The sequence below is a fragment of the Pangasianodon hypophthalmus genome, chromosome 4, assembly GCF_027358585.1.
Source record: "Pangasianodon hypophthalmus isolate fPanHyp1 chromosome 4, fPanHyp1.pri, whole genome shotgun sequence".
Taxonomy (NCBI): Eukaryota; Metazoa; Chordata; class Actinopteri; order Siluriformes; family Pangasiidae; genus Pangasianodon; species Pangasianodon hypophthalmus.
In genome coordinates this window covers 29,781,870-29,787,918 of record NC_069713.1, presented here as the reverse complement: position 1 = coordinate 29,787,918, position 6,049 = coordinate 29,781,870, and the positions used below count along the sequence as shown (strand labels likewise).

The window sequence follows — 6,049 nt, the reverse complement described above, 5'->3', positions numbered from 1 at the left end:
GTCTGATGTGTAGAGTGTGAACAAACAGGGAGACAGGACCGTCCCCTGAGGTGCCCCCGTGCTGCTCTCTATTGTATCTGACACATGGCTCTGCAGCCGTACATACTGTGGCCGACCTGTGAGGTAGTTGGTTATTCAGGCCACTAGTGGAGCATTCACCTGCATGTCCAGCAGCTTAGTCCTGAGCAGGGCAGGTCGTATGGTGTTAAAAGCGCTTGAGAAGTCAAAAAAACATGACTCTCACATAATTGCCTGCCTCATCCAGGTGACTATAAGCCCTGTTCCACAACAATTTGCCAATTATTGCAGTAAAGAACATCATGTCATACTTTTTATCAGTTTATAATTACATTTAATGTTGTATAGAAAATGAATCAACACTTTATGACTAATCAGAGTCAGGACTTCTGCAGCACTGTGGTATTAATAGATGGACATTTATTATAGATTATAGTATTTTGAACACAATGTTCCTGTAACAAATGTCAAGGACATGCAAGGAGGAGGCGGGAATCGAGTGAACTCAAACGTAAACTTAACGTGATCACACAAACATAAACCGAACGTAAAACACAAATGTAAGGCAAACATAAAACACGTGTGCATCTCTCTCTCCCTCGGCGTCTCCAAACGCTCCTTTATCCCTCTCTCCCGCTGATTAGCCAACTCAGTGCCAGGTGGGCGTCCTCAAGGCCTGCTTGTCACACTCCTCAGTAGGCAGATTCAGGCCTCCGGCCTGAAGCACACACACAAAAACAACATATTGTGTTATCTTAATGGTCAAAAATGACCTGTGACCATTTTAACAGCAGAAAAAAAACCCTAAATGATGTTTATTCAACTTGAAATTTGATGACTTTTCCTAAAATGACCTCAACATTAGAAAAAAAGGCTTTACACAGCTAGGGTACAAAGATTGTCTCAGGGGTCAATTTTGACCCGCCAGCTATAAAACCATTTATACACCCCAAAAACTGAGGACACATCACAGACACACACTGGCACAAACATGCACACTCCAACACACACACACACACACACACTAAGATTGTGTGCTACTGATTGATCTCTCTCTCTGTCATTCCCTCCATGACCCCACGCATGACTCAAGCTCAGACAAAATAAAAAGAATTTGAGACAAAATAAACATGTCGTGAAAGCATTATTTACTAATAGGGAATGCTTATATATAGGTGCTGTAGATTGCAGTACCGTAGTTGTCTTTTTGCCGAAGTCATGAGTGCTCGTTTCAGTGCCCAGCAAGTTGCAGATGTGATTACTTCAGGTGTCTTGGAAGAAGATAACACTGATTTGGAAGAGGAGGAGGCATCTGAAGAAGAAGATGGGGAAGAGTACAACCCAGAGAATGATTCCTCATCTTCAGATGAAGCAGAAATCTACCAAGCTGACAAAGAAACCTTTTTGTCAAAGAACAGCAAAATATCATGGTCTTCTTTACCATATGGCAAGCAGGGCAGGATGGCAGCAGAAAATGTCATGAAGATGACCCCAGGGCCAACAAGATATGCTGTTACCCATGCCCAGGACATGGTCTCAACATTTTTCTTCTTCATTACAGCAGCCATCGAAAAAATCATCGTAGAAATGACCAATCTACATGGTTTCCAGAAATATGGAGACAAGTGGAAAATCGTGGATGAGACTGGCCTGCGTGCCTACATAGGGCTCCTAATCCTAGCAGGTGTGTACAGGTCCCGAGATGAGGCTACATCTAGTCTCTGGGATGCAGAGAGTGGAAGAGCGATTTTCCATGCCACAATGTCACTGAAGGTCTTTCACACTTTTTCAAGAATGTTACAGTTTGATAACCGTGAGTCAATACCTGCAAGAGGAGTAACAGACAAACTTGCTGCCATAAGAGAGGTCTGGGAGAAGTGGGTGGAGTGCCTTCTGTACCTCTACAACCCTGGGCCTGAAGTGACAGTGGATGAGCAATTGGTTCCATTCAGAGGAAAATTTTTATGTAAATTCTTATTTTCATATCTGTAATGTAAATTATTTTCAATGTTGATTATCTTTTGTCAAAAGGTCGCTGTCCTTTCCGGCAATATATGCCCAGCAAGCCAGCAAAGTATGGCATCAAAATATGGGTGGCCTGTGATGCACAATCCAGCTATGCTTGGAAGATGCAAGTGTACACAGGGAAGCTGATCAGTGGAGGCCGAGAGAAGAATCAGGGGATGCGGGTTGTACTTGATGTGACTGAGGGGTCACAATGTCACGTGTGACAATTTTTTCACATCTTATGAACTTGGCCAGCAGCTGCTGAAGAGAAAGATCACCATGGTTGGCACAGTCAGAAAGATCAAGCCTGAGTTGCCCCCTGCACTACTTGCAACAAGGGGGAGAGAGGCCTTCTCCTCTAAGTTTGCCTTCACCCCCACCACCACTCTAGTTTCGTACCTCCCAAAGAAGAACAAGAATGTGGTCCTCCTGAGCACACTGCACAAAACAGCAGAGATCAGTGATCGTGAAGACAAGAAGCCAGCTATCATTCTGGACTACAACCACAACAAAGGAGGTCTGGATAAATTGGACAAGGTGATTGGAACTTACAGCTGCAGGAGGATGACTGCGCGCTGGCCCTTGGTCATCTTCTATAACATCATTGATGTGTCCTCATACAATGCCTTTGTGATTTGGAGCCAGACCGACCCTGCCTGGATGCCTGACATGTGGAACAAGAGGAGGGTGCTCCTGGAGCACCTGGGAAAGTCACTTGTAACCCCCCCAAATTCAAAGAAGAGAGTGTCTCCCTCACACAGCAGCCTCTGCAGCACTTGTGGAAGCTGTTCAGGGTGCTGAATCTTCTTGTGTTCCATGTTAGGCTGCAGCAGGGGCAGGCAAGAGGAGGAGATGCCAATTCTGTCCCCCCAAAAAGGAGTGTAAAACAACCACTATGTGCTCAACGTGTAAAAAATATATCTGCAAAGTCCATGCTCACACACTGTCCTACTGTCCCACGTGTGCTAATTAGGTCAGCTGTTGCCAAAAGGTTGGTAGATATTGTAGTTGTATTTATAGTCAGGCTGTTGTTATTATAGTTACTGTTTTCCTGCTTATTTCCCTTCAACAAAATGCATTCAGAACTCCTTTCTGCTGCCTTAACTTTTATGAATACTGTCTGGCTAAAAGCTTTTTACACCTATGTAGGTACTTAAGCAGTAGAAAAAATAAACATGTACTTTAGTACAAAACAAGTGCCCACTGATTAAATATTTATGAAATACTGCACACTGAGGAGGGAAAACTTAGACATTAACAGAGTTTGTGATGAATGATGAGGTTGTTTCTTCATGCAAAATAGATTTGAGGATTGAAATTAAATTTAGCTGCTTTATTTTAGAGGTTTAGTTAAAGCAGGTCATTTTTGACCCTTAGGACAAGGGGAGTATACAGAATTCTAAGCCCACACAAGTGTTAAAATATTCTATACCAACAGGGACTCCTCCCCTATTAGGGCAGACGGCAGCGACTCCTCCAGCAACCGCTCCAGCACCACACTTCCTCAGCGCCACGATCCTCCCGCAGCGGCAAGGGCTCTCCGAAATGTCAAGGATGGGCAAGGAGGAGGCCGGAACTGACTGAACTGAAACGTAAACTTTAATAACTTAAACCAAACATAAAACACAAACGTAAGGCAAACATAAAACGTGTGTATGTCTGTCTTGCTCGGCATCTCCAGCTGCTCCTTTATCCCTCTCTCCCACTGATTAGCCAACTCAGTGCCAGGCGTGCGTCCTCACAGCCTGGCCCCTGCCTCCTGCTTGACACAGTTCCACTTTAGCACTATCCTGTTCTAGTGCACTTGTACAGTTGTGGTGCTGCTACGGCAGGAGGTATTACAGCTACTTTAGGTCTGTTATGTAATGTGAAGTATGAGCAGTGAGAGTTGATCTCAGATGTTAAGTGCCAAAAGACAAGGGCTCATCCACCTAAACTGTTCTTGACTCACTAGCAGCTCCTTCCATGGCAGAATGAGTGTGAAGTCAAAGCTGGGGTGATTTTTACTCCCATATGTGCTGCTATGTTTGTATTAAATCTGACTACATTTAATGTTAATCAGCTTTTCCTGTTTCCGAGATTAAAAGTCACTTTTATCACTTTTATTAATGTGGATAGAAGCAGCATCAGCTAATTTATTATATAGCTAGCAACTGCTTATGTCACGTGTGTTTAAACCTACGTTCACACAAGCAAGCATTGCTTGACCTTTGTCCCTTGTGGGCATGGCCTGAACAGCCACTTTTTACCTCTGATGAGAAATGACAGTAGCTATATATAGCTTCTAAATCTAACTAATCTAACGCACAAGTTAAATAATGCACTAATCATCTAATGTGTACGTGCTTGGTGTAGTACTAGCTTCACTCACATTAGCAAAGCAAACTAACTGTTTTAGCTATGTCCACTCACCAGAGTCACCAACGATCTCTGTTACTTCCTTCCGAGCTTTATTTTTCTTCGTAATGTTTAATGAACATATAATGGAAGGTCGTATATGACAGGATAAGATGAAACCACAGTTGTACGTTTTTCTTCCATTTTTGCAGGAACTAATTGCAATTAGGAAATTAGAAATTAAATTTAAGTCGTGAGCAGGGAATGGAAGAAATGTCGGACCATACGTGCCATGGGATTGGTCTGAGGAATCGTCTGGATTTGTCACAGTACAGCTTCATAACTAATTTGAATAGAATTGAGAAAAAAATCAGTTCAAATGTGGCTTGTTCCTGAAATCGTGGCTCTGCGTTACGCACAAATGTAGAAAATAAAACTGCCGCTTTGTCTCTTGTTAGTGTGAGTGTAGGGTGGAAAAGGTCCAAATCTATGGCTAAGGTGAAAATGTAGTCACAGAATAAACACAGAAAAATCTTTACCAGAAGGAATATGTTGGGGTGACGCAAAAGATTAATGTCGACTTGTTGGCCAGCGTTCAGCTACACTCCGATCATAGGTGTGTATTAATATGCTCGTTCTAATACGTCAACATTTCCATAGTAACGACTCGTTCCAAGGTGGACTTTGTACAATAACCGAAGTCTAATAACAAACAGAATAAAAACATGTTGTGTAATTGTTGATATGGTGAATTTTTCTGTAAGGAGACATTTATTTAACATTCAGGGAAGGAGTCTCCAGTGTCAGCGTAACTTTTATGATACAGGAAAAGTGTTCAGAACGTAACAATTGTAATGGAAAAATGATATGACAGATTTTTTTTCCCCCATTTCTGTGATTGCAGTCATTGTGCGGTTGCTCGGTTACGGTCTCCACGATAGACGGGAAAACGTGCAATATGAAGATCACGGAGGTCATCAAACCGGGAATGAGGAAGATCGTAGCGGGACAGGGGCTGCCCTTCCCCAAGAACCCTGAGCAAAGAGGAGATCTCATAGTGGAGTTTGACGTGAACTTTCCGGACAGTCTGCCGTCCAACGCCAAGGACGTGCTGAAACGCCATTTGCCCGCTTGATGAAGGGAACGCAGCAGGACTGCGGCGGCATTAAACGGCGCACCACACTGACGCTCGCCATCTCTCCCGATCCAACACTCGGACAAATCGCCGCTATGCCCCATAAACAATGTGCAATTTCTATTTTTTATCTAGTTAGTCAGTGTTTGTGCTTTTTTAAAAAATATGTTGCATGCCCAAATAAGGTCATAAACGTGCAAGTGGAATCTTCGTCTCTGAAAGTAAACGTCAGATTTGACTCCTTTACTCGCAGCCTGCATTGTTTTCCTTCTTATTTGAATGGGTAATGTTGGAGTAAGGCGTGTACCGATAATCGAATATCATGATTATACGATATACCGCAATATTCAGGACAATATTGTTATCATGGACAGGTCAAAATATTGAAGTGCAGTTAGGAGCCTGATTCAGATTTTTTAAAGGCTGCTTTCTAACATGGTTTATTTGGAAAAATCTGAATGCAACACTGTAGGTATTTTTGTAAAATACGGAATATGCTTACAGAGGAATCTCAAACACATTTAACCACAAGTGGCTGTATAGGAATATCCA

General features: G+C 42.8%; 1 pseudogene; it reads left to right on the top strand.

Moving 5' to 3' along the window:
• The first annotated feature begins 1,236 nt into the window (after nt 1-1,236).
• Nucleotides 1,237-3,043, top strand: LOC128318165 (piggyBac transposable element-derived protein 4-like; annotated as a pseudogene).
• The last annotated feature ends 3,006 nt before the right edge of the window (nt 3,044-6,049 follow it).